The 15,365-nt window shown below is 50.0% G+C and overlaps 1 protein-coding gene across 2 annotated transcripts in view; it reads right to left on the bottom strand.

The window, feature by feature from the left end:
- LOC138468364 (phosphofurin acidic cluster sorting protein 2-like) overlaps positions 1–15,365 on the bottom strand; it is a 1,643,699-nt gene that overhangs the window by 1,390,431 nt on the left and 237,903 nt on the right. The window lies entirely within an intron of this gene.

A 15,365-nucleotide genomic window follows, 5' to 3' on the forward strand; every position in this document is an offset into this window, starting at 1 on the left:
AGCATACCAAAAGAGGGGGTGGTGAGGCACCGAGACAGCCCACAACGGGCTGAACCTGAGAATACCCCACTAGGGAGTGAAAGCAAGCAGTGAAACACCACCGAAGAGGCCAGAAAGACCACAAAAGGGGCTGAACCTGAAAATACCCCACAACGAGGTGAAACCAAGCAGTGAAACAAACCGCCAGAGAGGCTAGACAGCCAACAAGGGGCTGAACATGAGCATACCACACAAGGGGGTCGGGGGGAGTGAAAGCAAGAAGAGAAGCAGACGACCAGAGAGTCCAGAGAGCCCACGATGGGCTGATAGCCACCAGAGAAGCAGAAGTCCAGGGAGCACATGAGGGGCTCAGCCTAAGAACAACCCATGTAGGGGTGAAAGCCATAAGACAACCAGATGACCTGGAAGGAAAGATGGCCCACAATGAGCTGACCAACACCTCCGAGGGGATAAACGCCATACCGTATATCCAGTCGGCCTGAAGGGCCAGACAGCCCTGGCCAAACTAACAGATGTGAAACAGAGACAGAGTGTAGAATTTCAATGAATAGGACTCATCAAAACTGTTGCAACAACGAAGGAGGAAGTACTGAAAGGAAGAAGTTACTTACCTGTAACTCCTGTTCTCCAAGCATGGGTCTGGCATGAATTCACATGCTTATGAATATTCCCTGTCGTGAGGCTGGGAATTCTTAGTAAAAGAAAAACAGTTTCACTTTCACTTACAAACTCTATTTCTCCTTTAATCTAATCACTGTCCTCTGGGTCATACTGCCCCATCTAATGACAGTCCTCTCCCTAAGCCCCTCCTTTGGCAGCCATCTTCAGATTTGGCAAGCACATAAAGTGGCAGTATGACCAAGCAGAGCCTCAGAGGGGACAGAGGGAGGGTTTGCATGTGAATCCATGCCATGCCCATTCTGGAGAACAATAGTTACAGGTAAGTGACGTGTTCCTTCTCCAGCATGGGGTCTGGCATGGATTGACATGCTCATGAATAACAAATACATAGCAGTACAACATTACACAACCACTGGAGGTGGAAAGGCTCAACAGAAGCAATTAACTCTTCCCTCTGGAACATACACACCTCAAGCGAACAGGTTGCGAAGCACTGCTTTGCCGACACTGGACTCCTCCCTGGAATCCCTGTCGATGGAGCAGAACTTCATTAAGGTGTGCATGGACCTACACATAGCAGCCATGCAGATGTCCAGCAGGGGCACACCAGACAGGAATGCTGTTGTCGCAGCGATCACTCTGTTGAGTGAGCTCTCGGACGGCCGGGCAATGGTCAGTTCACCAACTGATGACAGTGCGTGAAGCAGCCAGAGAGCCACCATGAAATGGAAGCCTTGGACAAGGCCTTCCCCATGGTTCACAGGACCAAAGTTCACAAACAGTTGTGAAGTCTTCCGAAAACTCTTTGTGCGTGTCATGCAGAACTTCAGGGCACAAGCAATGCCCAGCGAATGCAAGGCCCTTTCAGCCGGCTATGAAGGCTTTGGGAAAAAAACAGGCAACACCAAAGGCTCGTTGAGGTGGAATTCCGAGGGAACCTTCAGCATAAAAGAGGGGTGCGTCCGCAGCATCACCCTCGATTCGTGGAAAGTCTGATATGGCTGTTTGCCGGACAGGGCATGGATCTCACCTATCCTCCTGGCAGAGGTGATGGCCAAAAGGAAAGCAGTTTTCCACGAGAGGAACTTGAGAGGGGCTTGATGCATAGGCTCGAAGCGGGCCCGCATGAGCCTCGTCAGCGCCACGTTGAGTTCCCACGCTGGGGCAGGAGCCTTCACCGGTGCAAAAGATCAAAACAGTCCTTTGAGGAACTCCTTGACGAATCAGTGAGACCAAAGCGAACATCTTCCTGGAGACCAGGTGTAGAAGGAGATAACAGCCAGATGTACATTGATAGAGGCGTGCGCCAGTCCAGCCTTGGCCAAGGATAGCAAGTAACAAAGAATCTGCGGGGCCGTGACCCTCAGAGGGGTAATCTTCTGAGACCGGCACCACGTAGCGAAATGCTTTGATTTGTGACAATAGCACTTCAAATTCGACGATGGCCTGGCTTTGGCGAGGAACTCCCTACAGTCCGCAGGCCACTCATATCCTCCAAACTCTAGGGCTGCAAGAGCCAAGCCCTCAGGTTCAACGATCCTGGGTCGTGGTGAAGGATTGCACCTCCTTCTCTGGTGAGAAGATCCGGAACCACTGGCAGCTTGACCAGAGGTGACGCAGACAGGCTGAGAAGGTCCGGGTACCAAATCTGCCTCGGCCACTCCGGGGTGATGAGTATCATCCTCTATTGGCACTGTCTGAGTGTGTTGATGACTCGTAGCAGGAGAGGCAACTGAGGAAACGCATACAGGCTCCTCGGTTGGTGGAATCTCTTGGCAAACTTCTGGCATTTGGAGTTCACCGCCGTCGCAAACAGATCGATCAGGAGCCTGCCCCACTTGACCAAGATGTGGTCCTCCTTGTCCTGCCGAAGTTCCCACTCGTGGCAGGAGAAAAATTCCCTGCTGAGGGAGTCTGCAATGGTGTTCTTGACTTCCGCCTGGTGAAGAGGAACGAGGAACATCTCTTGGCCCACGGCCCCGTGCCACAAGTCCTGCGCTTCCTTGGGGAGCGCTGGGGATCAAGTGACCCCCTGTTTCCAGATGTAGAACATTGTGATGGTGTGGTCTGTGAAGATCCTCACCAGCTTGCCTTTCAGAGACGCAAGGAATGACTTGAGGGCCTAGAACACTGCCCGTAGCTCTAGAATATTGATATGGAGATCCTTCTCCTCCGGCAGCCACAGGCCTCCGACATGCAGACATCCGGTGTGGGCTCTGCAGCCTTTAAAGGGAAGCATTTGTTGTGACCGTATCCTGGTATGGGGGTTTTGAAACCCAGTGCCCAGGGCCATGTTCGAGTGGACGCCCCACCACCTTATTGCCCAACGGAACTCCTCGTCGAGCAGGATCTTGTTTGTGAAGCTTCCGGACACCTGTATCCAGCGAGCGTCCAGGAACTCCTGAAGAGGTTGCATATGTAACCTGCAGAGCTGGATAAGGTAGATGCAAGATGACTTCATGCCGAGCAACGGCTTGATGGTTTGCACCGTGGTGGTCTTTATCAACAACAGTCGCTGCATCCTCCTCTGAGGGTGACGTCAGCAGACAGTAGACCGTATTGAGTCTGGCTCCTTGGAACAGTGTATTTTGCGATGGTGTCAAGCAGGACTTTGGATAGTTGTTGGAGAATCCCAGACCTGTCAGCAACTGGACGGTCATCTCCGGGTGTATGGTGGCCAACTCTTGCGAGCGGCCTGGGATGAGCCAGTCGTCGAGGTACAGGTACATGTGTATACCCCGTAGACTTAGAATATCCTGGGGGCTGACTTTAAGCTGAAAGGAAGGGCCTTGTACTGGTAGTTTTGTCCCTGTACCACGAAGCGTAGAAACATTCAGTGTTTCTTGTGAATAGGGACGTGGAAGTAGGCGTCCTCCAGGTCCAGCAGCAACAAGAAGTCTCCTTTTTCTAGTTGGCCGAGCACGTGCTGCAACAGGACCATACTGAACTTTTTGAATTTGAGGTACTTGTTCAGACGTCACAGGTCTCGAATGGGCCTCCAGCCGCCAGGCTTCTTTTTGACTAAAAAGAATCTGGAATAGACTCAGGAGCCCCAGTGTTGCTGGGGAACTAGCTCTATCGCCCCTTTTCGCAGCATTGCCCCCACCTCCTCCAAGAGCTGATGTGCTGCTCCTACTGGGCCTCTGGAGGGATCCGCGGACACCTGTGCTGAAACGGCAGGGTATGTCTTTGGGCGAGTGCGTCCAGCACCAATCTGTCGGTGGTGATCTTTTCCCACTTGCTGATGAACCTAGTCAGCCGGCCTCCCACCAGGGTGCACAGGTGGGATCAGACATCCTGGTTGGTTCAGGCTTGCATCAGCGCCAGCGTCCTGCCTTGCTGGCGACGTCAGCGCTGTCCTGCTCTACCGTAGACCTGGGAAAACCCTCTGTAGGCTTCCTGGGTCATGGATTTGGAAGGCTGACGGTAGGATGAGGAAAAAACATTTGACGACCTGCTCGACTTCCCTCTGGAGGAGCAAAAAGAAGATCAGTGCTGCTGAGGTGTATTTGTATTTGTATTTCTTTATTTGTATAGCGCGCCGGGCCCAAGGGCATCTGGGCGCTTAATTTAGGTTACAGAGACATACATTTGAGATTTACAGTATAATACATAATGATACAAGTACAGAATAAAGTAATGCAATATACAGTAAAAACAGAGTGATAAGGTACAAAGATATACAATGTTTTGAAGCAAATAAGAAAATATACAGGGATGAGTCATGGCTGTACAGGGAAAGTTCAAAGTATCTACAAAATGCAGGTTATGACCAGTGGGGGGGGCACGAGCATGGGAAATCTCAGGCAGTCAGAAGGTTAACAGGTTCTGCTAACCGGTTTGGTTTTGCGTTTAAAGGAATGCAATGATGGTTCCGATCTAAGCTGATTGGGCAGAGTATTCCAAAGTTTGGAGGCTAATGTGGGGAAGCTAGTCCAGCCCGCTTTCTGTAATTTGAATCTGGGTAGCGCAAGGCAATTCGCCTGCGCAGATCTGAGCGGTCGGGATGATGTGTGGGGAGTTAAGTGGCAGGCAAGGTAGATGGGCACCTGGTTGTTTATGCATTTATGGGTGAGGGCCAGCGATTTCAAGGAGATTCTTTGACCAACTGACAACCAGCTTAAGTTGCGTCTGGTATCCGAGATGTGCTGACCCCTGGGTAAGTTTAGGGCAGCCCTGATGGCATTGTTCTGAATGATCTGAAGTTAAGTTAAGTTGGCCAGTACCTAAGTAGAGGGCATTGCAGTAGTACATTTTGGATATAAGAGTTCCAGCTAAGATGATACAGTAAGCTGTGGTGAGGAAGGGGCGGAAGGCAGTGATAGGTTTGCATATGTATGAGGAAGCTGAGCTGACGGCATTAGTTTGCCTTGAAAGAGATGGAGTGTAATCGAGGTAGATGCCTAGTGCCTTGGTGTCATTCGAGACCTTGATGGTGTTGACGGCGATGTTGAATGTTTTGAATGCTGGGTCAAGTTGCTTAAGTCGGTAGTTAGAGCCCAGGATGAGGAGCTCAGTCTTGTCATCGTTGAGGCACAGCTCGTGTTGGGCCATCCACGCCTGAATGACTGCATAGACTTTATTGAGTGAGGTGGTGTCGGCCTAATAGTCTTCTGTAATGGGAATGAGTATCTGGGTGTCATCGGCGTAGTTCGTGTAGGTGACACCCAGATAGTCGAGAATATTGAATAGAGGTTTGGTGAACATGTTATATAAAGTGGGCTAGACACAGGAACCTTGTGGTACACCACATAATACCAGTGAAGGTTCGGTGGATGCTGAGGGGGATAAGACCCTCATGGATCTGTTGTTGAGAAATTACTTGATCCATGAGGTGATGGGATCCGAGAAGTGAGCGGCTGATTTGAGGTGCTGGCACAGAATTTTGTGGTTGACCAAATCGAAGGGCGCTGATAGGTCTAACAATAGTAGGAGTGCTAATTTCCCTTGGTCTTTCATGTCTCCGTTTTCAAGTCAATAAGGGAGGTTTCCATGCCGTGCCTGGGGCGGAAGCCAGATTGCCTAAGGCCGAGGAGTTAGTTAGATTCGAAGTATTCTTGGATCTAAAAGTAGGTAGCACGGTCCAGTATTTTAAGCAGAAATGGTACCATTGTGATGGGTCTGTAATTGGTGGGTATGCTTGTGTCGAGGGTCGTTTTTTTGAGGAGGGGAATGACCCAAGCGTCCTTAAGGTTGTCAGGAACAGTGCATGTTTTGAATGAAGAATTTATGAAAGCAGTAATAAATGGGGGCTAATTCGTGAGCGGCCTCCTTAATTGAGGCTGGACAAGGGTGGCCTTGGAAATAAGACTGTTTTAGATTGTTAATGATATTTTCAACCTCGATGATCGTCAAAGGTGAGAATGTGAAAGGTGTGGGCAGGGGGGGTGTATGGGAGGTGTTGCGAGTGGGAAAGTTTGGTAAAAAGTCAGGTTGAAGGCTATTTTGTTTAGCATTAATTTTAGTTTGAAGTGTGGTGATTTTCCCTAGGAGTGTGTGTTGAATGTTGGTGCACCACGTGCTGTCTTTGATGCATATGTCGGGGGGAGTGACAGGAGTCTCAAGTTCCTTCAGGATCTTCAAGAGCTCTTTAGTGTTTGACTCGGCTTGAGTGATGTGCTTATTGTATGCAACTTCCTTGAAGTTGAGAGATGCTAATGTGAGGCTAGCCTTGTTGGAGTCAGTGGGAAGGCTTTTCCAGCAAGCTTCAGTAGTGCGCTTCTCTTTCCGTAGTGATCTCAGTTGTGGTGTGAACCACGAGTTGAGGTGTGGCGCGTGGTTTCGGTTTCCTTAGCTTGAAGGGGGCAATGGTATTCAAGGCTTGGAGCATGATCTGGTTGTAGGAATCAACTAACGTTGTGGGATTGGTATAGGAAGATGACACTTTGTTCAGAGTAGGTAGAATATGTTATATCTCTTTTATTTCTTGTATGAATAGGGGGAGTTATGTATGTTTGGGGGCATGAATATTGGCTTTAACATTGAACGTGATCAGATGGTGGTCTGACCAAGAGCAAGCTAAGTTCGATTGTACGTTAATACTGCAGTTTAGGTCGACTAGCCAGTGGAGGGTTCTTCCCTTATTGTGGGTGGGTTCCTGTATGTGGTGGGAGAAGCCCAAGTCTGACAGGGTACTAGCAATGCCCAAGGCTATGGTGTCATTGGGGTCTCGGAAGCCAAGGTTGAAGTCACTGAGTAAAATGATTTGGGAGTTGGTTTTAGTTCTGTCTGCGATGATAGACAATGTCATCAGCGAAGGCGGTGATGGGTCCGGGAGTCCGTTAGATAAGGTGGATGGTGACAATTTGATTGGGTGAAATAGGTAGCTTGACTGATAGGAGTTCAGCAGATGGAAACTGGTGGTGCCAGATTGCTCTAATGCAGACAGATTTTTTTGTGGATGATAGCGACGCCTTCCCCTTTGGATTGGGTGCTGTTGCGATCGCATCTGATGATTGTGTAATCTGTCGATAAGGCAAGGGCTAGTAAAGGACCTGAGGCAGCATGGAGCCAGGTCTCAGTTATAGCCAGGAGATCAAGGTCTTGGGTGGTAATGAAATCAGCAATATCTAGGACATGCGCAGTAAGGGATCTAGCGTTGATCAAGGCGCATTTGATCAGGGGGTCTTTGGGTGCTTGCGTGGAGAGGACAGGTGAAGGCAAGGTGTTAGCTGGGCTGGTGGGTGGCTGTGTAGGTGTATGTGGAATCACAGTAACGCTGTACTTCTGTGTGTGATAGGTTGAGTGAGAGAGTCTGAAGCCTAATCTGAGGTTCCGAAGGTGTAAAGTGCAAGGTTTGTTTGGTGTGGGTTTAGTTGAAAATGTTCCAGCCATATGCAGGGCAGTTCAGATAAGGGTTGATAGGGGATGAAATGGTGGTCAGAGGTGGTGCAGAGCTATGGGGTTCATGCTGCTGACACCGGGCAAGGAGGGAGGTGTGTGTGATCTGGCAAGGTGGCCAGGTGTGAGTGGGGTAGATCGTGGGATTATACATCATGTAGTATTCTGACTTTGTGGGAGTCAGCTGGGAGGGTAAGCTGGGTGTATAGCTATGTGCTAAGGCTAGTAAAGATAGTAATGTGAAGTGGTGTAGGGTAGTATGAAGGTTGCACATAGTGAAATGCAATAAGTTTGGTCGATAGGCGTGTCTGTGAGCACTTATGATTCTGGTGGTTGGCAGATCGTTCAGTACTTAGGTGCCAGTGGTGGGGCTAGAGGTTGGACAAGTGTGTACGGGGAGTAGTACTATGTTGAAGGGGTGGCAAAGGTGGGTGCAGATGAGCCAGGAGTGTTGACCATGGGTGTACGTTGAGGGGGGTATTACAAACTGGTACGTTGGGTAAGGGTGTGGGGCGCAAAGCGTTGCTAAGCAGAATAATGCATATACGGGCCAAGCACGTTCAAGAGAGTACAAAGGTGGAGCAGGCAAGCTTGAGCTCGTGGACAAAACAGGCTAGATCAACATGCAATGCAATGCAGTTAAGCGAGCTCAGTTAGGCATGCAGATAATGAGAGCAAGCAGAAGCAGATCAGTCAGAATACGCTAATGGCACAGGGAGGAGCAAGCAGTTCAGTGCGTGGCTGGGCTTAGAAATGCAGAAGCACACTAGGCAGAGACAATTCTAGGGCATATGAGAGTTTGTAGGCCTAAGAGGCAGTGACAATGCAGGTAAGTCAAGCACAAGGAAAAGCGGGCATATGCCTATAGGGCTGGTTCAACGGTGTTCTACAGAGCAACGTTAGATTGCAGTATCACATTGACTAGGCAAATGCGCGCTAAACAAGTTATACGTTATGCTGCATGATGCCATTTACATGACGTGTGCAACGAGAGTCGCGGTACATTCCATAAGCAAAGATTGGGTAGATGTTAAGTGCAAATAGGAAAGGTGGCCGGACGTGAACAATACTATCTGCGGGTAAACAATGCATCAGCAAAGGCAAGCAGTCAGGCACACAGCACAGGATCTGCAATTGCTGTAGGTGTAATGGGGTCAGAGCTGGTGTGTTCGCATTGGTAAAGTGTTTTAGGGTGCGGACGGCAAGTTCGGGGGGGGTGAAGCTTTGTAGATGTAAGTTTCGGCTAGAAGTGGTTTTCAATAAAAATACAGCTTACATAGGTTAATAGGCAGTATCAGGCAGTGGACCAGGGGCGCACGGACAGGTTCCTGGCCTCTGTCAGCCCTGGACAGGCTCGGGACAGGAGTAGCCTTTAGAATTGCACCTTGGGAATTGGGCCGGTTTCTCGCCTGCCGGCGAATGGCAGCACACTTTGTGGAAGGCTTCCGCCACTCCAAATGCACAGCCTTGCTGGGATGCCTGACTGCGGCGAGGGGGTCGCCGCAGATTTATGAAGCGGCCATGTTTTCAGGATGAGCCCTCGTGGTTTTCAGGGCAAGATGTTGCGTTGACTATGTAAAGAACGACAGATGCACAAATAATGAAGCTGCTGCTCTAATAAAAGTGAATTCCGGAGTGTGCTCTGCAAATAGCTCTCACTCCGCGATTTTTCTGCACTGCTTGCAGCAATCCTTCTTGCTGCTCCGAAATAATGCCCACAGGCTTGCGGCACCGTCCCCATATCCGCTTTGATGGTCTGTAGGGACTCGTCAACTACCTACCCAAAAAGGTTATCTCCGTCAAAAGGTATGTCCAGTACCTTCGCCTGGACCTCCTGGAGGAAATTCGTGACCTTCATCTAGCGTTGGCGACGAAGAAAGACACTGTTCCCCATCTGCCGGAACCCAGTGCCGGCAATGTCCAGCGCCACTATGATGGTGTGATCCGACGCTTCCACCCCGTCCTGGAAGAGAGCAAATGCCTCCATCCTCTTGTCGTCGGGGAGTGTTAGGAAAGATTTCCATTTATGGGTATTTTTCCCTCCAGTTGTGAACCCCCCAACTTTTTGCTTTTGTCTGACCATCCTAGCCTGACTTTTACCAAGTGGGGCCCAGCCTTCTGCTGCACTCCGCTAGGCTTTTGCTAATTTTGTTATGGGGAAACCGACATGCCCTTCAGTCAGTCAGTACTGGGAGACTTTGTTTCCCTTAGTCTTTCACTTTGTTGCTATTTTGTAGTAACATTTTATCAGTGCACAATGTACCTTCCAGTACAGTGCCCTGCGGTCCCCTTTTCATTTTGAAGGCCGTAGACACCCTCAAAGGATTTTTGGTGAATGTACAAGTGTGTCCAGGACAGAGCTAGTGGCAGCAGTTACTTTTAAAGCATTTTTGACTGTTTTCTATTGTCCAAACCGCGGTTACCACCTTTGGCCCAGGACAGTGGCCAGTGCCTAAAATGGCCATGCCACAAGGTGCTTTGTTCTGTCCTTTGGCCATCTTGTCCCTTTGCCTTCCCCAGGTCGAGCAAATCTGGGAAATTTATTATTTGGTCATGAAGACCCCCGTGCAAACCGAAGCTTTCGCGGGCTTCTGCATGCCTTGTGTGTGTGCACCCAGGATGTGGGCTGGAGCTGTCTAGTTCCAATACACATCTTGGGTGCCAGGAATTCTTGTGTGCTGGGATGACTGGGACCACCGTGATCCGTGATTGGTCCACGTCTGGGATGGCTGAATGTGAGCAGATCTCTTATTGGTTTCTCTTTGTTTTGGCGTGAAGGAGATTTTGGATAAGAGAAGGCATCCTACGACCATTCCAGGTCGATCTTCTGAGCACACACCAAACTTAGTAAATAAGCCAAGTTTCCTGAACTGAAGAAGCAGATCTGTGGAACCGCTGGTGACCCGCTGGAAGGTTTGGCACCCTGACCCAGCTGTCGTCTCGTCAGAGCCCCCGTTTCTCATCGATCATAGGACTGAAAGGTGCTTCGACACGTTGGAGTAGTGGGACTAACTGCTCTCGACATCTCCTGCTTAACCTGTAAGTAAGTCTTTTCGGAAGTGCTCCTGGACTGCCCAGTAAACTGACCAGCTTGTACGGAACCTTTGCCCTAGAACCACCGCCGTTTTGACTTGAGCCTTTGTGGACCGTAAGCTTGTGGTATAAGGCACTCTCTTGCTGAGTTACATACACCTAGCATTCCTGGGTCTGGAATTAGGAGTCCGCCTAAACCCGAGCATACACGGTTACTGTGTCGTCCTGCTGTGGTGACGATCTTCGTGGGTGCCTTGCTGCTGTGCCCCCCTGTGCCCTAAGACAAGCTGCAGTGGAACAGGCCAATCCCTTCACCAGAAGCAGAGAAATTGCCACTGCCCCGCCACAGACTGAGGTTCCGGAACGCAGCCTCTGAAAGCCACAGAGACTCGCAACTGTGGGATTCGAACCTGCGAACCAACTGGACTTGACTGATGAAGTTTGGTCCGGTGTGCACCGAGGGACGGTAAGTACTTGCAACCCTTACCGGTGGCCCCTGGCGCATCCATAGACTTTTACGCACAAGTGTCCCCTGAGGGCCACTTGCCCTCTTCAAGGTAGCCTGTGCTACCAAGCTATTCCCGATTCTTGGAAATCGCTCTTCCCTGTTGTGGAGACCCCCGATGAAAAGTGGGACCTTATTCTTCATCACCTCACCCACGTTCCTGAGTCACTACAGCCCCTTGAAGAGACCAGTTTTGAACTTAACCGCATGATCGTGTGCTCCAGCATTGAATGTACTTTTGAGTGCAAGGCTCCACACTTCTAGTCTAGACTGCCTATTAATTATGGTTTGAATGGATGAAGGATTTCCTAAAATATATTCACACTGTTTGACCCCTTTCTGTTGCAGGTTGTGGATCTCTACTTGTGTAAAATTCCTTTAGGCCAATAGTTACTGTATGTATGTTTCCTAGTTAGTGTTGTGTTACTTTTGTTAATATTGCTGAGATTTACTTTGTGTTTGAGTTAAAAGTCCTTTAATACATGTATATGTATTTTTGATATATACACCTGACAGAGTAATTTGTGGTGTTTGCTGTGTGTGATCATTGTGGGCTTTCAATCACCCTCACCCCTCCTGAGACCTAGTCCTGACCGTCGCCAATGCTACCTTGATTGGTCTGGCTTGTCCAGAAGGTTACCCTGTTCCAAGAAACTAGGCTCGCCTTCTGAACTTCTGCCCACCGGGTTAGAATTCAGAAATCCATCTCAACAGAGAGGAACTCCAAAATCGGGCCCAGCTTGTACCACAGCACCCTGTCGTAACCTGGTTAGGATTTCCAGTGCATTGGCCGCCTTGATTGTGGCCGCTGAGGTGTAAATCACCTTTCTTTCCATGGTCGTCCATTTTCTTCCCCTCGCTGTCCGCAGGGACCGAGGACGGGTTAGCAGAGCGTTTCCTCATAGCTGCTGAAAACACAGAGTCTGGCGATGGTTGTGACTTCAGGCACGGATTTTGGAACCCGGTACTTCTTCTCCAGCCTATCCCGCCTGGCTGGAGCCGTACAAGGGTTCTTCAAGAGGGCCAGGCCCTCCTCCCACAAGTCGTCCAGAAGGGGCACTGCCATGATTGTCTTCCTCTTAGCCTTGCATCTCTCGTACAAGAAACTCTCCTTCTTGGTTTCTTCAGGCACAAGCTGGAACAGCTCAGAGGCTCTGGTGATCATGAAATGGAACGTGGGGACACCCTAGGCTGCGGAGACCCGCTGTGGCAATATCCTCGTCATCCTCCGTCGATACCATGGGCGTATCTGTCCCTGTACCAGTGTCTGGGTCTACTGGGGGAGAGGGTGCCCAACACAGATGTGGAGTCTGAAATGGGGGCGTTAAATGATGCTTCCTCCTCTTCGCTGGCGGCTGATGGGGTGCTGGGGGACCATTTGAACCGGGCCCTGTGGCATCCTCTTCTGGATCTCCGCCACCAAGGTGTGGAGGGTCGACAGGATGTCCAGAGACACATCCCTCAGCTGAACTGGCGTGATCAGAACACTAGGCCCTGTGCCATCCTCACCGTCCTCCTCTTCCATGTCCTCGTGGACCATGTGTAAGGACTCCTGGTCCTTGTCGTCCGTGGACGAAACTTCCATGGCCTGGGACATGGCCTGGGCTGATCCGGGGCCTCCTTGCCCCACCCCCCCTTTTCTTCCACCCTGAGGGGTCAGAACCGGGCTCAGAAACAGCATCCCATTCTCCGGTTTGCCAGCAGACTTTGCCAAAGTCACTGCAGCGGTTTTGCGTCTCAGTGGCAGGGACACCTTCTGTGCTGCAGGGGCTACCTTCACGGGGTCAGCCCCCTTCACCTTCGTAAGAGCAGCGGCCACCAGCTCTATCATCGACAAAGACTTATCCTGTGCCGATTGGGCTTTCTTGGGCAGTTCGGCCTTCTGCTCCTCTGTCCGCGGCTTCTCAGGCTTCTACTGCAGTTTACCCAGGTTGGACAATTTTCTTTTCGAGGAGGAACTCGATTGACGGCTGGCAATGGAGGCAAGGGTGATGTCGTTCGCGCCCTGTCCACCGCAGGACCCGCTTGCGCAACGACTTCAGAGAACCAACCCTCGATGTCAGGTCTCCTTAGGGAAGCTGCAGTGGGTCACAAGGTGGTTGAGCAGGAAGAAGGGAAACCAGGACCCTGCCAGAGCTCTATGTCAGGTCTCCTTAGGGAAGCTGCAGTGGGTCACAAGGTGTTGACCGGGAAGAAGGGAAACCTGGACATTGCCAGAGCTATATGTCAGGTCTCCTTAGGGAAGCTGCAGTGGGTCACAAGGTGGTTGACCGGGAAGAATGGAAACCTCGACCCTGCCAGAGCTATACGTCCGGTCTACTTAGGGAAGCTGCAGTGGGTCACAAGGTAGTTGACCAGAAGAAGGGAAACCTGGACCCTGCCAGTGCTATACGTCAGGTCTCCTTAGGGAGGCTGCAGTGGGTCACAAGGTGGTTGACCAGGAAGAAGGGAAACCTGGACCCTGCCAGAGCTATACGTCAGGTCTCCTTAGGGAGGCTGCAGTGGGTCACAAGGTGGTTGACCAGGAAGAAGGGAAACCTGGACCCTGCCAGAGCTATATGTCAGATCTCCTTAGGGAGACTGCAGTGGGTCACAGGGTGGTTGAGGTTCTCAATCATTAGTGATTTCCGATTTAGAGTTTGGGGTGTGTTTGTATCTTTTTACTTAACGGACATTCCTATAGGAATTAAGATCTTGCCCGGTCTTGGATAGAGGGGACGGCCAGGGGGACAGGCAGAAGAGAACTCTCAGCGGCATCCTAGATCTGCCTTCTACTCATCATCCCAGCTGCGAGCACGTCCAGGCCTGATTCTCTGGCTCAGCAGGCCTACCCGAGGGCCACATAGGTCTTCCCATCAAGATTTTGACATCTTCTTGTAACAAGTTCCCGATACTCAGTGGGGTGCACCGTGAATACTAATTGGGTAGCTGGCCGAGCTGGATTTATTTAAACTGAAGCTGGAAAATTACAGACTTTCATAAGTCAGAACCTGGAGTTTGCAAATGTAGTTTCTTCATCAAATCTGTAGCAGCTGCAGCCCAAGTTAGAAGCCAGCAGCAGTGGACCGCATATGATCAGTGCCAAACCGCAGCACCTTTTCTCGGATTCTTCTGAGAATTAATCATGGATATTCAGAAAACTGTATAGTACCTGTCCAATCAATGCTTCCAGAGTAGGAAAACCTTGCAGATATTTTCTTGATCATTTTATTTTCATATTTTCAATAAACCCAACAAATGTCACAAATCAAGAATTATACACATATAATGGAACATTCAACAGCAAGGCAAGAACAATTTAAGTCACAAAGAGCATTCAACCCCCATCAACCAATCGAAAACACAGAACACGCAGTATATAGTATATATTTTCTGAATGACACTCGTGGTCAGGGCTGCGCGCGTCAGAAGATTAGCGTCCCCAAAGAAGCAAGCGCCAGCGCACATGCGCAGGCTGACACTTCTTCAGGGCTCCTCTTTTGATTCTACGCGGAGCACCAGGGCGATGTTCAAGAGATTATAACTCAGGACTGCAGAAGTTAGGGGAGTACATTCGGAGGTGTTATGGGAGGGCGGTTTCAGAGAGATAAATCGCTATTAATAAAAGCAGTATTTGAATGGGGGATGAGCTGAAGATGTACTCAAGCGAAAACCTTAAGAAGAATTTGGTTAGATTGCCCGGGAGTATGTTTAATTTCTCCCACAAAACAAACAGCAGAATTGTGCAATTCTGGGACTGGTCAGCCTGCAGGCCAGGTGAAGGATAGGCGGAGAAGTAAATGTGCACCGAGATGAAGAGGGATGCGCCATATAAACTATTTCCTAGTAAAGAGAGCGCGTCTTTGGCTCAGGAATGGTCAGGCTTGAAAACCTTCCGGCATTGTTAGTGTCGGTGGGTTAAAACAATCGCAAGGCAACAGGAGAGCAAATAGTCTTCTACTTCATCCCAACATAATGCAGACAGTGGCAGCAGCTTTCAAAGGGCGAGGAGGGGCACCCCCTGCCCCCAATCAGGGCCCCCAAGTGTGCGAGAGAACAGTGTGTATATTTTCCACTGCCACAAGTTGTGCAGAACAGATTCAAAAGTTCTGAATCTGTTCTGCATTGAGCAGCGCAGCGTGGCGGCAATCCTGCAGGCTGAAAGTAAATTCTCCTTAGAAGCCACAACATGGATCCCCTCCTTCTTGGAGGGAACAGCCATGAAGGTCTTCTCCAACCAGGCTTGTGCAGCACTAACCACCATTCACTGCGGCGTTCCCCAGGGTTCTTGCACAGCACTGACCCTATACAATTTATTCACTAAACCACTCTTCGACAAGCTGAATAATCTCAGCATATCTTACACAACTATGCTGATGACACCCAG

Source organism: Ambystoma mexicanum, chromosome 4q (genome assembly GCF_040938575.1).
Source record: "Ambystoma mexicanum isolate Mex_15411 chromosome 4q, UKY_AmexF1_1, whole genome shotgun sequence".
Classification (NCBI taxonomy): Eukaryota; Metazoa; Chordata; class Amphibia; order Caudata; family Ambystomatidae; genus Ambystoma; species Ambystoma mexicanum.